Below are 17384 nucleotides of genomic sequence, written 5' to 3' on the forward strand. Positions count from 1 at the left end.
CCAAAATTCAGGTAATTTGGACTGATAGTGGACATTTGGTGCTCATTTAACCCGAAATCGGATGAAGATATATATGGGAGCTATATCTAAATTTGATCCGATTCTCACCAATTTCAATAGGGTTCGTCCTTGGGCCAAAAAAAGATTGTTTGGAAAATTTCATCTCAATCGGATAATAAATGCGACCTGCATTTTGTTCACAAGAATACATGGACAGACGGACGGACGGACAGACGGACGGACATGCATAAATCGACTCAGAAAGTGATTCTATGAAGGTTCTCAAAAGTAACTATGGGTCTATCTCGTTTCCTTCTCCATGTTACAAACAAATGCACAAAGACATAATACCCTTACCACTATGTGGTGTAGGGTATAAAAAAAATAATAAAACAAGCTGCTCTTGCAGAGAGTCAGAAAAGACTGAGTTGTTTTTGTTGTTATTTTATTTTTTTATAATTTTTTGTATGTTCATTTAATAGTATTTACGCCTAGCATGGCAAAAAAAAACCCAGTCGAAAGTTTTAAATGCATTTTTTTCAAGTGCTTGCCGGATTGCAAGTGTATGCGATTTTTGTCGAACTTCTAGGGTAAACCATGTTAATGTTGGCCCATCACCCATGGCTTTTTTACAAAAAAGTTAATGTTGTTTGTTGGAAACAAAAACTTTGGTCATGAATAGGAGTTCAAAAACAACTGCAACAACAACAACAAATATGTGTAATAATTCCCTTTGAGCGGGGGGTGAAAAAATTACATTTTCTGATAGTGATTTCATGGCAATTATCCTTTGACCAATAAAAGCTTTTGAGAAAAAACAAGAATGAATCGTATGTTGAGAAAGTTGTAATAAAATCAATGAAGTGTTTGAAAGGAATTGGGGTGTGTCATGTGGAGTGCTTTTTGAATGGGGGTATTTACGTCATATACACCAAGAACTATTTTTGCAAATAGCCTTGGACTTACCACAAACCACATGTGCTTAAAATCATAAATTATGAAAGCCAACCAAAGCAATGAACAACTTTTTTAAAATTTGATATTAAAATACTCACAGATGTCTTTAAGAGTATAATATTGTATGCCTAAAAATATATGATAGAAACCCACACTTACGGACCTAAAAAATGACTTGAAATTATTCTTAAGATCCTTGAAAATATTTAAAAAATACTCGCTTATTAAGCTCCTGACCTGTTTAGATATATTCTTATAAAACTGCGCTTTTAATATTTCTTAAAAAAACACAAATTTAATAAAGGCCTTGGAATTATTCTTTAGAAATACAGGTTTGAAGACCTCATTGAGGCCTTGAGCATAATTTTTTGAAATACACGTTTGTAGACCTCATTGAGGCCTTGGAAATATTTTTTTGAAATACACGTTTGTAGGCCTCACTGATGCCTTGAAAATATTCTTTAGAAATACACGTTTGTAGACCTCATGTAGGCCTTCGAAATATTCTTTAGAAATACGCGTTTGTAGACCTCATTAGGGCCTTGGAAATATTCTTTATGAATACACGTTTGTAGATCTCATTGGGGCCTTGGAAATATTCTTCAGGAATATACGTTTCTAGACCTCATTGATGCCTTGGAAATATTTTTTAGAAATACACGTTTTTAGGCCTCACTGGTGGCTTTAAAATATTCCTTAGAAATAAACGTTTGTAGACCTCATGGAGGCCTTGAAAATATTCTTTAGGAATACACGTTTGTAGACCTCATTGAGGCCTTGAAAATATTCTTCAGGAATACACGTTTGTAGACCTCATTGAGGCCTTGGAAATATTTTTTTGAAATACGCGTTTGTAGACCTCATTAGAGCCTTGAAAATATTTTTTTTGAAATACACGTTTGTAGACCTCATGGAGGCCTACGAAATATTCTTTAGAAATAAACGTTTTTAGGCCTCACTTATGCCTTGAAAATATTCTTCAGGAATATACGTTTCTAGACCTCATTGAGGCCTTGGAAACATTTTTTAGAAATACACGTTTGTAGGCCTCGCTGGTGGCTTTAAAATATTCCTTAGAAATAAACGTTTGTAGACCTCATTGAAAATATTCTTTAGATTGTAGACCTCATTGATGCCTTGAAAATATTCTTTAGAAATACACGTTTGTAGACCTCATGGAGGCCTTCGAAATATTCTTTAGAAATACGCGTGTGTAGACCTCATTAGGGCCTTGGAAATATTCTTTAGAAATACACGTTTGTAGGCCTCACTGATGCCTTGAAAATATTCTTTAGGAATACACGTTTGTAGACCTCATTGAGGCCTTGGAAATATTTTTTAGAAATACACGTTTGTAGACCTCATTGAGGCCTTGGATATATTTTTTAGAAATACACGTTTGTAGGCTTCACTGATGCATTGGAAATATTCTCTAAAAATCCACTATTACAAACCTTGCAAAAGCTTAAAAAATCCACGATAATAAACTTTACAAAAGCTTTGAAAATATTCTATAAAAATCCACGCTTATAAACCTTGCAAAGGCTTTGAAAAAAAATATTCTTTAAAATCCTCGCTTATAAACCTTGCAAAGGCTTTGAAAATGTTCTCTAAAAATCCACGACTCTAAGAATCCATTCTCTAAAAATCCACCACTCTTAAAAAAAAAATATTCTTAAAAATGCACTGTTAGAAGTGGAGTCCATGCTTAAGTACCTTTGAGGAACCTTAAAATTTGTAAACATCCATGATTAAAGAGCTTTTTAGGACCTTAAAAAAAGTGGTTGAAACCCTTTTTTAAAATCACAGTTTAGTAGATCTTTAAAATATTCTTTAAAAATCCACGCTTTAAAGCCCCTGAGAGCCTTGAAAATATTCCCTAAAAATCCACGCTTAAAATCCACTGAGAGCCTTGAAAATATTCTTTAAAAATCCACGCTTTAAAGCCCCTGAGAGCCTTGAAAATATTCCCTAAAAATCCACGCTTAAAATCCACTGAGAGCCTTGAAAATATTCGTAAAAAAATCCACGCTTAAAAAACTCATGAGGGCCTCGGTATAATTCTTTAGTAATCCACTCTGATAAAAAGACATGAGAGCCCTGAAAATGTTCCCAAAAATCCACGCTTCAAAAACTCTTGAGAGTCGCAGAATAATCCTTTAAAAAATCATGTTTAAAGATCTTATAAGGGTCTAAGAATAATTCTTTAAAAAAATGTATTGAGGTCACCTGAAACATTCTAAAAAATATTGTAGAAGCTCATAAGGGTCTCGAAAAAAATCTAAAAAAAATCCACCTTTACAAGGTAAAGAGGGTCTCAAGAAAAATAAAAAAATCCACCTTTGAGAGCTCAAGAGGATCTCGGAAATATTCTTTAAAAATCCACGCTGAGAAAAACTTATAAAGGCCCCCTTACAAAACTTATGAAGGCTTTGGAAATATTCTTAAAATTCACTCTTGAAAAGCTTTGGAAATATTCGATAAAAATCCACTGTTAGAAGGTCATGAAAACCCTTTAAAATCCCTCGTTTGCAAAGTTCATGGAAGCTTTGGAATTATCCTTTAAAATATATGCTTAGGGAGGTTATGAATTTATTTTTAAAAATTCACTGCAGACTTAGAGCTTTAAATACACACAGGGGGTCCCCATCTTCAAAAATCTACTACGCCCATAGGCCTTCAAATATTATGAATAAAAGCACGCTAAGGGAAGCCACAAAACCCTTCCAAATTAAAAAAAAACAAAACTTTAAGATTAGGACGCAATGAGGATCTCCAAAATATTCCTTAAAAATCCACGATTAGGCTCCTAAGATATGTCACCCTATCTTGAAATTATTCTGTCAAGCTTCGCAACCCTATTAAGGCTAACAAAATGAAAAGAATCGAGTTTAAGGACCCCATTAGGGCCATGGAGGCCTCCATAATTGTCCTTATCTTCAAAATAGACCTGGAAATATCTTTTAAAATATACGCTTAGGGAGGTTATGAATTTATTTTTAAAAATTCACTTGAGACTTAGAACTGTAAATCCACACTTGGGGTCCCCATCTTCAAAAAAGTACCTGAAATCCAAGTTCGTATGGAACTCAACAAGTCCGTAATAATAAAAGTTTATCGAGCTCATGATGATCTTATTAATGTTATCTATGGAGTTCATTTTGGAGTCCTCATGAGGGCCTTACAAATATTCTTTATAAAACTCATTGAATCCTTAAAAATATCCTTTAAAACCTCACACATACGATCTCTCACTGTCCTTAATTAAAAAAATTTAAATCCCTGAATATACAGTTCATTAAGACCATTGGATTATTTCCTATCCCCGTTTTACACTAGTTTTGCATATTTAAAGAAAAAATCTCTCCCTTAATGACAGTTCATCCCGACTAATCGAAAAAAAAAAAACAAAGATTTATTTTCCAATTGCCATTCTCCCTCACCATCTTACCCTATGCCATATTTACACCCCAACCCTCTCTTCAATAAGTACCTCTAAGTCAAGCATAAAATGTCAAAAGCACACATTAATCTTTATCCCCTATAACCATTTTTTTCTCGTTCTCCTCTGATTTGTTGTTCATTTTTTGTTCTCTTTTTCTTCTCTTGCTTTCATTACAGTTTAACAAATATATCATCAATGGAAGCCGTCAATGTGGCTGCCTCAGCAGATGAACACTATGATCTTTATGGTCAACTGGCTACAGCAGCGGCAGCTTCGGCAGCAACAGCATCATCAGCATCACAAAATACTACTAATCTCCAGCTACTACCTCAGTCGAATAAACGTTTACAAAAACTCAAAAAGCTTAAGATACGAGAGATACAATCCTTGGCATTAGAGGGTGGCGATACGGGACGGGGTTATTGCTCATGTGATGAACAATGGACTGGTTCGACGATATCATCGACCCCATCATCGCCAACATCACCGGCCAACTCGACATCGCCATTGCCATTAAATGCAGCAGCAACAACAATGGTCGCATCTGCATCTGGGTTAGGAAAAAGTGACACAGGCAAAAGCAACAACACCACGAATAGTGAAGCCCATGAAAAGACTTCCGTAACAGGAAGTGGAACAAATGAAACGACCAACGGATGTGACTATAATAGGACAAACAAACATCAGCCATTCAATGCTACAGCAGCATCATCATCAGTAAGCCTATCAAATCTACAGCCCCTCCATTCGTATCAGCAACAACTTCATCACCACCACCCCCACTCTCACCCACACCCGCACCACCACCATCATCATCATCCCGACGACGATGACGACCATCATCCGCTCTCACCACTGACAATATCCAGCGATTATGAAACGAAATCCAATGTAACGTCGACAGTGGATAAAGTTAATGAAACCAAGTTTATGGTGCCATCCTCATCAGCATCGCCATCCTCATCAGCATCGGCATCCACGAATGCAACAACAGCGTCAGGTAGCCTAAAAACCATAACGTTAAGGCGTAATCCTATTGGAACGAAGGCAACTGCAGCAGCAACATCCTCGTCATCATCATCGACAAGACTAAAACAACAGCACCATGTACGCTTTTCCGATGAGAAAAATTTCTCTGATTAAAATGAGGACATCGGCGTTAAAAGGGCCATACAAATTGGGGTTAATGGACGAGGGTGGTGTGGCGGACATTGATAAACAAAAAACTATTTTTTTAAAGCCACGATTGTGGAGGTTGAGAGAGCCTTGGAAATGCCCTCTTAAAATTTAGGTTTATGGAGCTTGGGAAAGGTCTGAATATACCCTTAAAAATTCAATTTTCTAGAACTCATGGGAGCTTTTGAGACGAACTTCATGGGTCCTCGTTAGTGGAGCTCCTCGAGACGTTTGTATCATTTTCTAAAAGTCCATGCTTAAGGACCTTTTTAGGACCTTTAAATATTATTTAGAAGTCTACGCTTAAGGAACTCTTTAGGACCTTTAAAACATGATTTAGGAGTACACGCTTAAGGAGCTTTTTAAGACCTTAAAAATATTATTTAAAAGTCTAAGCTTAAAGAACTTTTTTCACCTTTAAAATATTTTTCAAAAATCTGCGTTTAAGGAGTTTTTGTGGGCTTTTAAAATATTCTTTAAAATTCCAAGCTTAAGGAGGTTTTGAGGATCTTTAAAATATTCTTTAAAAACCACGTTTAAAACTCCGGAGAGCCTTGAAAATATTCTTAAAAAACCACGCTCATGAGAGCCTTGGAAATATTCCTTAAAAATCCAAGCTTAAAACCCCTGAGAGCCTTGAAAATATTTGTAAAAAATCCACGCTTAAATAACTAATCAGGGCCCCGAAATAATTCTTTAAAAATTCACTCTGTGAAAAACTCATGAGAATGTCTAGAAAATGTTCTCAAAAATTCACGCTTAAAAATCTCATGAGCGTCTCAGAATAATCCTTTAAATAAGTATGCTTAAAAATCTTATAAGGCTTCGGAATATTTTTTTAAAAATCAAAAAAAAATCCACCTTTACAAGCTCAAGAGGGTCTCGAAAAAATCTAAAAAATCCACCTTTACAAGCTCAAGAGGGTCTCGAAAAAATCTAAAAAATCCAACTTTAAGAGCTCCTGAGGATCTCGGAAATATTCTTTAAAAATCCGCGCTGAGAAAAACTCATAAAGGCCCTGAAAATTTTCTCTAAAATCCACGCTTAAAAAGGGGTCTCAGAATAGTTCTTTAAAAATTCATGCTTAAAAATCTTATGAGGGTCTAGAAATAATTCTTTAAAAATCCACATTTAAAAAGCTCATGAGGGTCTTAGAATATGTTTTTAAAAATCCACCTATAAAAATCTCATGAGCCTTTCGGCTTGAAGAATCTTCGTTTAGGTAACTTTTAAAAATAACTAAAAACTTTTTATGTCGCCTTGGAAAGCTCTGTAAGTCTTCTTTAATATTTATATAGCTTTTGAAGGCTCTAAAAGATTACTTAGAAGCTCTGGAAGTTGTTGTAAAACATCCTTGTTTATGAAACCCAAAAATCCTAGTTTTGTGAAACCCTCTGGAAATAATTCTCAAAAATTCGTTCTTTTTAAAGGACTGAAAATATTTTTGAAATGCCCATTGTTTAAAAGCTATATAAAAAATTCTCGTTTATGGGACCCACAAAGCTTTTGAAAATATTTATGAAAATTCATGTTTAAGGATTTTAAAAGCTCCGGAATTCCCTAAAAATCCTTATTTTTTGTAGCTCTTGAAATCTCTGGAATTTTAGTGAAGCTCTTGAAGCCTCTGAAAATTTCCTAAGAAGTTTCTCTGGAAATTTACTATAAAAATCTACATTTATGGGCCTTTTTTAAAAGCTCTGGAAATTGACTTTAAAATCCATGTTTATGGGTCTTTGAAAAGCTCTGGAAACTGACTTTAAAAATCCACGTTAACGGGTTTTTGAAAAGCTCTGGAAATTGACTTTAAAAATCCACGAAAAGCTCTTAAAATTTACTTTAAAAATCCTCGTTTATTGAGCTTTGAAAAACTCTGGAAATTTACTTCGAAAATCCACGTTAATGGGGCTTTTAAAGGCTCTGGAAATTTACCTATAAAACTCCACGTTTATGGGGTTTTTAAAAGCTTTGAAAATTTACCTATGAAACTCCACGTTTATGGGGTTTTTAAAAGCTCTGGAAATGTATTTCAATAATCCACGTTTATGGGGCTTTAAAAAGCTGTGGGAATTCACTTTAAAATCCATGTTTATGGGGCTATTTTAAAAGCTCTGGAAATTTACTTTAAAAATTCACGTTTATGGGGCTTTTGAAAGCTCTGGAAATTTACTTTGAAAACCCACGTCAATGAGGGTTTTGAAAGCTCTAGAAATTTACATTGAAACCCCACGTTTATGGGGCTTTTAAAAGCTCTGGAAATTTACTTTGGAAATTCACGTTTATGGGACTTTTTTAAAAGCTCTGGAAATTTACTTTAAAAATCCACATTTATAGAACTTTTGAAAGCTCTCTTTGAAAATTACTTTAAACATCCACATTTATGGGTCTATTGAAAGCTCTAGGAATTTACTTTAAAAATCTACTTTTTTGGGCCTTTTGAAAGCTTTTAAAAGCTCTGGAAATTTACTACTTTTAAAAGCATCAATTTTTTTTTTCTAGAAAAAATATTTCTTAGCTTTTGAAAATTCTGGAGCATTTATGCTGTCCTTGAAGGCTCGGAAATTTTCCTTAAAATCCCTGGAAATTCGCTTAAAAAATCACGTTTATGCGACTTTTTAACATATATTTATGGAGCTTTTGAAAGCTTTGAAAATATTCTTAAATTTGGCTTTTGAAAGCTTTATGTGCTTTTAAAAGCTCAGAAAAATCTTTAAAACCCTTGTTGGCTTTCGAAAGTTGTTAAAAATCCATTTTTAGGTGCCTTTCTAAAAATATTCCTAAAAATATATAATTGTGCTTTTTGAAAGCTCTAGAAATATTCTTAAAAAACAACTTCAAAAAACTTCAAATTCTAGCTTAAAAGCTTTAAAACATATATTCTTTAAAATCTAAGTTAATGGTACATTTAAAAGCTTAATGCGGCTTTTAAAAACTCAGGGAACAGTCTTTAAAACCCTAGTTAGATTTTTTTAATATTCGGTAAAATAGACGTTTATGATGCTTTCGAAAGTTGTTAAAAATCCATGTTTAGTTGCCTTTGTAGAAATATTCCTGAAAATCTATAATTGTTCTTTTTGAAAACTCTAGAAATATTCTTAAAAAATCAACTTCAAAAACTATTATTTTGAAAACTTTAGACATATTTTTTTCAAAATTCGAGCTTAAAAGCTTTAAAACATATATTCTTTAAAATCCAAGTTAATGTGGCATTTAAAAGCTTTATGCGGCTTTGAAAACCTCAGGGAATAGTCTTTTAACCCCTTGTTGGATTTTTTATTATTCAGTAAAATAAACGTTTATGATGCTTTCAAAAGTTGTTGAAAATCCATGTTTAGATGCCTTTGTGGAAATATTCCTGAAAATCTATAATTGTTCTTTTTGAAATTATTCGGTAAAATAGAAATTTATGATGCTTGGAAGCTGTTATACAAGTTTAGGTGCCTCTGAAATCCTGAAAATCTATAATTGTGGTTTTTGAAAGCTCTTGAAATATACTTCAAAAATCTGGTTCAAGAAACTATTAAAAACCTTCAAAATATTCTTAAAAACTTTTCGTTGTTGGGACTCTCGAAGGCTCCAAAAATATTACTATAATCCAAGTTTACAGGGTCCTTAAAGGCCCTGAAATTATTTTTTAAAACCTCGTTTAGGGATAGGTTTGAAGGCCCAGAACTAGTATTTAAAACTCTTCGTTCATAAACCGCTTAAAGCTTTCCTTAATCGATTAACTGAGCTTTCCAAATCTCTCATCCTTAAAACTGCCAAAAAAAATTATTTCCACTGACCTCAATTCACCTAGTTTTATAAAATGACAACAATTTATGAAAACTTTAATTAGTTCCTGTGATGTACAGTCACTCTCCTCCCCACCCTTTCTACCACAAACGTCCATAACCCCAGGCCAATACAAGAGAACATCACCTCCCCACCAAAAAGTCACCGCAAACAACTCTTAATGACATCTAATTATCTAGTTGCGAACACTATGGAACACCAACAACAACAACAATAGAAGTAGTAGTAATACCAAAAACAACAACACAACAAATTTTATACATATATATATACAGTGTCAAAAGCCGATTTGAAGAACACCCAAAATCTGATTACAATAATTAACATAAATTCAGGTTTTTTCCATGCCAGGTATTGTTAAGTGAGGCAAAAGGCTTCCATTGTGAATTATGGAAAAGTTTTGTGAAATTTGGAGAAAAAAAAACCCACGAGGTTAACGACAACGTTTGTGTGTTTGTTTGTAGTTTGTGACCTAGTAACTGATGAGAGAGTAAAAGTTTGGTTTTCTGGGTGACAATTCCCCAAACCAATTACATGTGAATATCCTTAGTTTTAAACTCAAATCAGGAGACACAATATCGTAGAACAAGGATTTTGGAATGTAGTCACATTCGATGACACACACACACACACAAATTATAACAAAAACTCACAAACTTTGGCGGAAATGGCGAAAGATCGCAGAGAAAAAAAACGGAAAAGGAAATGAGAAAAGAAAAAAGAAATCCCATTAATCTGTTGTGACAACTAAAGGACGGTTTAACCGATTTCCTATTTGGGAAAAATAGACATATGGTATACACGCACACCCATACAGACAAGGCAAGCATACATTTTTGATATCTACTATGTTTTGTGTGTGTGCGTTTGAAAAACAAAACTAAAAATATGAAAATAATTCAAAACAACAGAGAAAAAAGAAAACAAAAAAACAAACTCTTAGACTGCACCCCCTATTCAAACTATTATTAAAAAAAAGAAAAGAAAAAAATATATGGAATATTAATATATGTAATAATAGATTTTTTATATATGTACGGATGTAAATATTAAATAAATAAATATATAAATTAGCGTAATTAGTAAGAATTGTGTTAAGTTGTAATTATTAGCATATAACGACTTGTAATTATTCCAAATTTCTATCCCAAGGGGAAATCTAATTTAAGTTGTGATTTACTTTTTTTAAACTTCAACTTTTATATATGTGTGTGTGCTATGCTAAGGAAAATAAACAAAAAAAAAAATGAAAAAATATTATTATAGATATTATTATAGTAAAGAAATGTTGTTTTTAAACTAGTCAATATAAATATAAAGATAGATTAATGAAAAAAAAAATTGAAATAAGGAATATTATAAAAGGACATATAGAGAATAAGTTAGGGAAATATACATACATATATGCATTAAAAAATAGGTTATGAAAGAGACACCCTTTCCAGTGGAACATTACAATTTTATTATTATTATTATTTTTATTTATTTAAATTCTAAAAAAATATTCATTGCAGCTAACAAAAAATACTTCTTTTTTTAAAAATTTCCCGATATTAGATATTTTTTTATGTCTTTAATATATTAAGGAAAGATCCTCAATCATGGAAGTGATACTTTTTTACTAGATTTTAAATTTTTCCTAAAAAAACCCAAATAGGACTCTTAAAACAATTCATGATTTTTGAGAAGTCTACATAATTTTCTATAAATATCCCTATTTTTTTTTTTTTTTTTTTTTTGAAAAAAAAAACCATACTTAAGTCATATTATCCTTGAAAATCCTTAAAATGTCCTTTAACATTTTCAAAAAAAAAAAAAATAGATTGGTGGAAAGTATCATTGGAGCTGAAGACAGAAGGAAAAATATTCGTACAAAATTTTCAAATATAATTCGTCAAAATTCTTAAAACTGTCCCTCAATATAATTTTCTATTAAAAATTCTTAAAAAAAAATCTGACAAAAATACGAATATTGGAATTAAAATATTCTTGAAAATCCTCAAAATGTCCTTTAACATTTTCGAAAAAAATAGAATGTTGGAAAATATTATTGAAGGTGAAGACAGGCGGAAAAATATACGCTCAAACATTTTCAAATAGAATTCGTCATAATTCTTAAAACTCTCCCTCAACATAATTTTCTATAAAAACTCCTTTGAAAAAATTCTGACAAAAATACGATTTTTGAAATTAAAATATCCCTGAACATTCTCAAAATGACCTTTAACATTTTCCAAAAAAACAAAATAGATTGCTAGATTCAAAAAATCTGTTAAAATTTCCTCTAAAAATCCACGACCACTTAATTCAAAATAAAGATAAAAATTCTTTAAAAATCCATAAATATTGGGATCAATATATCCATGAAATTTCTCTTTAAATATTCACACTTATGTCGAATCCTTAAAAATATCCCTTAAAAATCTCCTATCATAGATCAAAGGATACAAAAATCTTGATAAAAAAATTATCGAGAATAAAGCAAATATTTCCTTAAGAAATCTTCGAATGTTGAGGTGAAAATATCCTTTCGGATTTTCCTTTTCTGCCAATAGAATGTCCTTGAGATTCTTCCTTAACCATGAATTGAATTTCCTCTTTAAAAATACGGTGGTTATTGACAGGCTATTCTTGGTAAGGGAAGACCATGAAATCTTTCCTTAAAAATCCACGATTACTGGTAACAGGATGTCCTTGAATGCCTATGTCAATATCCACGAGTGTTATTGCAAGAGCATGTCCTTGAAATAAGAAAATAAAAGCCCAAATAAAAGTCCAAGACCTTAAAGTCCTCTATGGACAATAGAAAACCTTAAGGTCCTCTATGGACAATAGAAGACCTTAAGGTCTGCTATGGACAATAGAAGTCCCTGAGGTCCTCTAAGGACAATAGAAGTCCCTGAGGTCCTCTAAGGACAATAGAAGACCTCGAGGTCCTCTATAGACAATAGAAAACCTCAAGCTCCTCTATGGACAATGGAAGACCTTAAGGTTCTCTATGGACAATAAAAGGCCTCAAGATCCTCTATGGACAATAGAAGACCTCAAGATCCTCTATCGGTAATAGAAAACCTGGAGGTCCTCTATAGATAATAGAAGACCTCGAGGTCCTCTATGGATAATAGAAGACTTTAAGGTCTCCTATGGACAATAGAAGACATAATGGTCATCTATTGAAAATAGAAGACCTAAGGGTCCTCTATGGGCAGTAGGAGGCTTCTATGGGCAATAGAAGACCTCAAGCTCTTCTATGGACAAGAGAAGACCTGAAGCTCTTCTATTGGAAATATAAGTCCTGAAGCTCTTCTATTGGAAATAGAAGACCTGAAGCTCTTCTGTTGGAAAAAGGAGGCCCCAAGTCTTTTCTATTGGAAATAGAAAGCCTCAAGTCTCTTCTATTGAAATAGAATACCTGAAGCTCTTCTACTGAAAATAGAAGTCCGAAGCTCCTCTACCTGAAGAAAAATATGACCTGAAGCTCTTATATTGGAAATAGAAGGTCTGAAGCTCATTTATTGGAAATAGAAAACCTGAAGCTCTTTCTTTGGAAAAAGAAGACCTGAAAATCTTCTTTTAAAAATAGAAGATCTGAAGCTCTTCTATTGGATATGGAAGGTCTGAAGCTCTTCTATTGAAAATAAAAGACCTCAAGGCTCTTCTATTGAAAATGGACGACCTGAAGCTCTTCTATTGGAACTAGAAGACCTCAAGGCTCTTCTATTGAAAATAAAAGATCTCAAGGCTCTTTTATTGAAAATAGAAGATCTCAAGGCTCTTCTATTGAAAATAGAAGAACTCAAGGCTCTTCTATTGAAAATCATCTGGGATCATATGTTATCCATAGCAGAGTCTGGGATCATATTATCCATAGAAGAGTCTGGGATCGTCTATTGTCTATAGACGAGCTATTGAAAATAGAAGATCTCAAGGATTTTCTATTGAAAATAGAACCCCTTAAGATATTCTGTTGAAAATAGAAGACCTCATGGCTCTTCTATTGAAAATAGAAGACCTCAATGGCCTTGTATTGAAAATAGAAGACCTTAACCTCTTCTATTAAAAATAGAAGACCTCAAGGCTCTTCTATTGAAAAAAAGAGACCTCAAGGCTCTTCTATTGAAAATAGAAAACTTCAAGGCTCTTCTATTGAAAATAAAAGACCTCAAGGCTCTTCTATTGAAAATAGAAGACCTCTAGGCTCTTCTATTGAAAATAGAAGACCTAAAGGCTCGTCTATTAAAAATAGAAGACCTCATGTTCTTCTATTGAAAATAGAAGACCTCAAGTTCTTCTGTGGACAATATATGATCCCAGGACCTTCTATGGATAATAGATGATCCCAGGTGATTCCTAGGTCTTCTGTAGATAATAGATCATTTCTATATACATATTTTATAGGTCTTTTTTATAGGCCTATAGGATCTTCTTCAGAAGATCATTACAAAAAAAATTCATCTGAAAAAAGCCTAATAAAGTCTATGATTTATTTCAAATCATTCCCTTAGCTGCAATTATAAATTAATTTCTTCTTTTTTTAAATACCAAAAAAAATCTTTTTTTTTTCCTGAAAAAATAATTACAACAACAACTGATATTAATAATAAAAAAAAACATCTGTATTTATTTTCACTGTAATTATTTTACAAAAATTAAAGGTAGTTTTTTAGCCCTTAAGACAATTAAAACCAACTGAAATGAATCCTGTATTTCCTACAAAAATCATAAAATATAAAATTAAGATAAGAAAAATAATTTTTATTATTTGTGTAGTAGAAATTGAAAAACAAAACTCTTTTACATAAATAACAAAACATACTCATAATTGTTGTGGCACAAACGTTGGGCGCCATTTCACATTATGTTTAGATTGATATACATGTGTGTGTAAATAATGAAATATGAAACTGTTATATATTTATATTAAGATAATTGTAGAAAAAAACTAAATGGTATATTATATAAGTGAAACTTCCCCCCCCCCCTTGTATCTATATGAAATAAAAATAGGAAATCTTAAATTAAAAAACCTAACCAAATAAATTTGCGAAAATATTCAAAACTAGTGGTAAGAATTTAGCAAAAGAAAAAAACTGTTTAAAAAACAAACAAAAAATTAGAATAAACTACATCCACATGTTAAACACAAAACCCAAGGAAAAACAAAAAAAAATGAAAAAAATATTTTCTAAAAAAAAATAAATATTGAAAATAAATAAGTCTCACATAGTTAAATATTGAAAAAAAATGAAATAATGAAAAAAACCAAACATAAAATGGAAAATCTATTGTATAACATTCTAAGCCATATTTATATTAAACAAAACAGTAGTTATTTTGTTATATAAAATATTAAGTTTTATACTAATTTCCCCCCTTCTCAACTCCTACTTCACACACAGCATTTATGACAACCATCAAAACCAAATTCAACAACAACGTAAATGAAATGCTCAATTATATTTTAACGCATCTACAAATTCAATCACTCATACATTCAAACATATACATGCAAATATACATATATATTTATTCATCATACTCATATTTAATTGTTAATATTAAAACAAAAAACATTTGTTCAAATTTGATTTTACAATCAAAAAAAGAAAACATGCAACTAATTATTATATACAAAACAAAAACAACAACAAAAACGCATACTTGCATACATAATACAATTCAAATATTATACAAAACAGACATAATAAAAACCCCCATACCATTTAGGATAATAAGTTCGAATAACAAAGTTATAGTTAATAATAAATACAAAAAAATATATATACATAATAATAGAACCGATGATGACAATGTGAAAATGAATGAAAAAAAAACAGAAAAACTGAAAAACTGAAAAACGAACATGAATACTAAAATAGTGAAATGAAAATAAATAAAAAAAGAATTATAAACCAAATTAATGATAAATGTTTTATTTTTCTGCTGGGCACACATGGAGAGGGGAGATCTCTAAAAAGAGGTGGGCGAGAAGGGGATCAAGAGAAGAGAGGGTATTTTTACAAACTTAGACCTAAACTGTCACATAATTTGTTTACAATCTATTTGAAGGAAGTTTCCCATTTGCTAAGGCTATTGGACGATAAAATCAACCCGATTTTTGGTTAAGGAAATCTTTAAATAAGGATTTTTTATATGACCTAAACTAGAAGATGTAAATTTTCCGTTTTCAAATCAAATAATTTTAAATCTCTAAATTTTATAAACGACATTGTGCGAAAAGTGTACATTCTGATACACCCTGTTGTTAATGTAGCCGCATTATCGACAAATTGGTTTATATATTCCATGTATATGTGGCGCCATCTAGTGACAAATAGTAGAGAATATTTATCAACAATGTTCGATTATTAAGTAACGTATCGTACAATTCATTAACATCTCATTTAAAGAAAAAATACAAGTAGTCGCGTCGACATAGCTGATGGGACAATGAGCTGGTAGTTTGTAAAGATATAATTTTTGAAATTTGTAAAAATTATTGAAAAATGCATATTATAACAACATCCGATTGGTGTCGTATAAGAAAAACAAATTTTAAAAATGTTGAATGTTAACAACAGTTGATTCATCTACCTGAACAGTGTGAGATGAAAAATCTGCAAGCAACTTCAGACTGCTGTCATTTCTAAGCCACACGTCCGACAGGTGTTAAATTTATTCCAGTGACAACTAATTATATTGTTTGCAAGCGTACAAAAGAATTTTGGTGAGAATTTTTCAGAATAAAAGTTATTCGTTATGGAATTCAAGCGTTATAGTGTGATTTCTTTATATCTGGAAAACCACAAATGGCTGAATAACTCTTTTTTGTACCATCGCTCGTTACCGTGATACTGGTAGCGTAGCCAGACGTCAAGGAAGTGGACGAATGAAAACAGCAACATCAGCAGAAATGGATCGAAAAGAAAAGAAGCGACTTGATCGAAACCCGAGTCGCAATGGCCAAAAGATGGATCGTGAGCTGAACATATCGCAATATTCCATTCGGCAAATATTGAAATATAAGCTCGGGGTAAAGCCATTTAAATTCCAAAAAGTGTAAGAACTTACACCGCAACATAAAGAACAGAAAATATACTCAAAAGAGCTAAAGAGTTGCTTCGTTTGGCCGAAAGCGGTGAACTGCCGAATTTGGTTCGTAATCCAGCAGTTTCTAAACAAACAAAATTATCGTGTTTATTTGCCAAAGAGGTCAGCTGAAAATGTACACCTTCGATTGACCACCAGAACTCAAGCGCCGGCCATGCTGATGGTGTGGGCCGCCATAACAGTCGGTGATCGCTCTCCGCTCGTATTAATCGACCGTGACATCAGAATAAATGGCGAAAATATTCCGGAGGGTGTATAAAAGCCTTGGACACGCAAACTTTTTGACAGCAGACCTTGGACATTTCAACTGGTCTCAGCACCATCGCACTCAGAACGCACCACCCAAGAATGGTTACAAAATGAGGTTCCTCGATTCATTTTTAGCGCACAATGGCCACCAAAATTTCCGGATACCAGTCCGTTGGACTATTGTGCCTGAAGTATTTTGGAAAGCAAGGTTAGTACTAAAAAATACCAAAGTGTCGATCGCCACAAGCAAGCGCTTAACCGGGAATGGGCCAATCTACCGCAGAGCAATATTCGGGCAGCGTGTGACGGTTTCATTGGCCATAATTCGTGCCAAAGGTGACCAATTCAAACAAATCTAAACTAATTCTAAAATCTGAGGCTATTTCCGACATTTTAGCTTTCATTCAATAAAATTAAAATAAAATATGTAAAACTGATGGCGTTTGACTTTTTTGCAGTTTTTTTATCTCACCCTATCCTAGTCCGAAATTTTTCTAAAGTGTAGAAAAAGGGGTAACTTGCCACGTCTAAACTTTTGAGACGCCGACATAAGTTTCGTCTGTGTTTAGCTCTACTTTTGTAATCTGCAATACAGTTGTCCTCTATATTTAGCTCATCTGCCCCATAATAAATGAAAATATTGAAAAATTGTCGC

At 32.6% G+C, this 17384-nt stretch overlaps 1 protein-coding gene across 2 annotated transcripts in view; it reads left to right on the forward strand.

Annotated features, from left to right (window-relative positions):
- Positions 1-4674, forward strand: part of LOC101894115 (uncharacterized) — a 281643-nt gene extending 276969 nt beyond the window's left edge. For both annotated transcript variants that reach the window (XM_059118333.1, XM_059118332.1), the window contains exon 12: positions 4579-4674. The gene's annotated coding sequence lies outside the window, so the exon portion shown is untranslated. The remainder of the gene's footprint in view (positions 1-4578) is intronic.
- The last annotated feature ends 12710 nt before the right edge of the window (positions 4675-17384 follow it).

Source organism: Musca domestica, unplaced genomic scaffold, assembly GCF_030504385.1.
Source record: "Musca domestica strain aabys unplaced genomic scaffold, Musca_domestica.polishedcontigs.V.1.1 12, whole genome shotgun sequence".
NCBI classification, from domain to species: Eukaryota; Metazoa; Arthropoda; class Insecta; order Diptera; family Muscidae; genus Musca; species Musca domestica.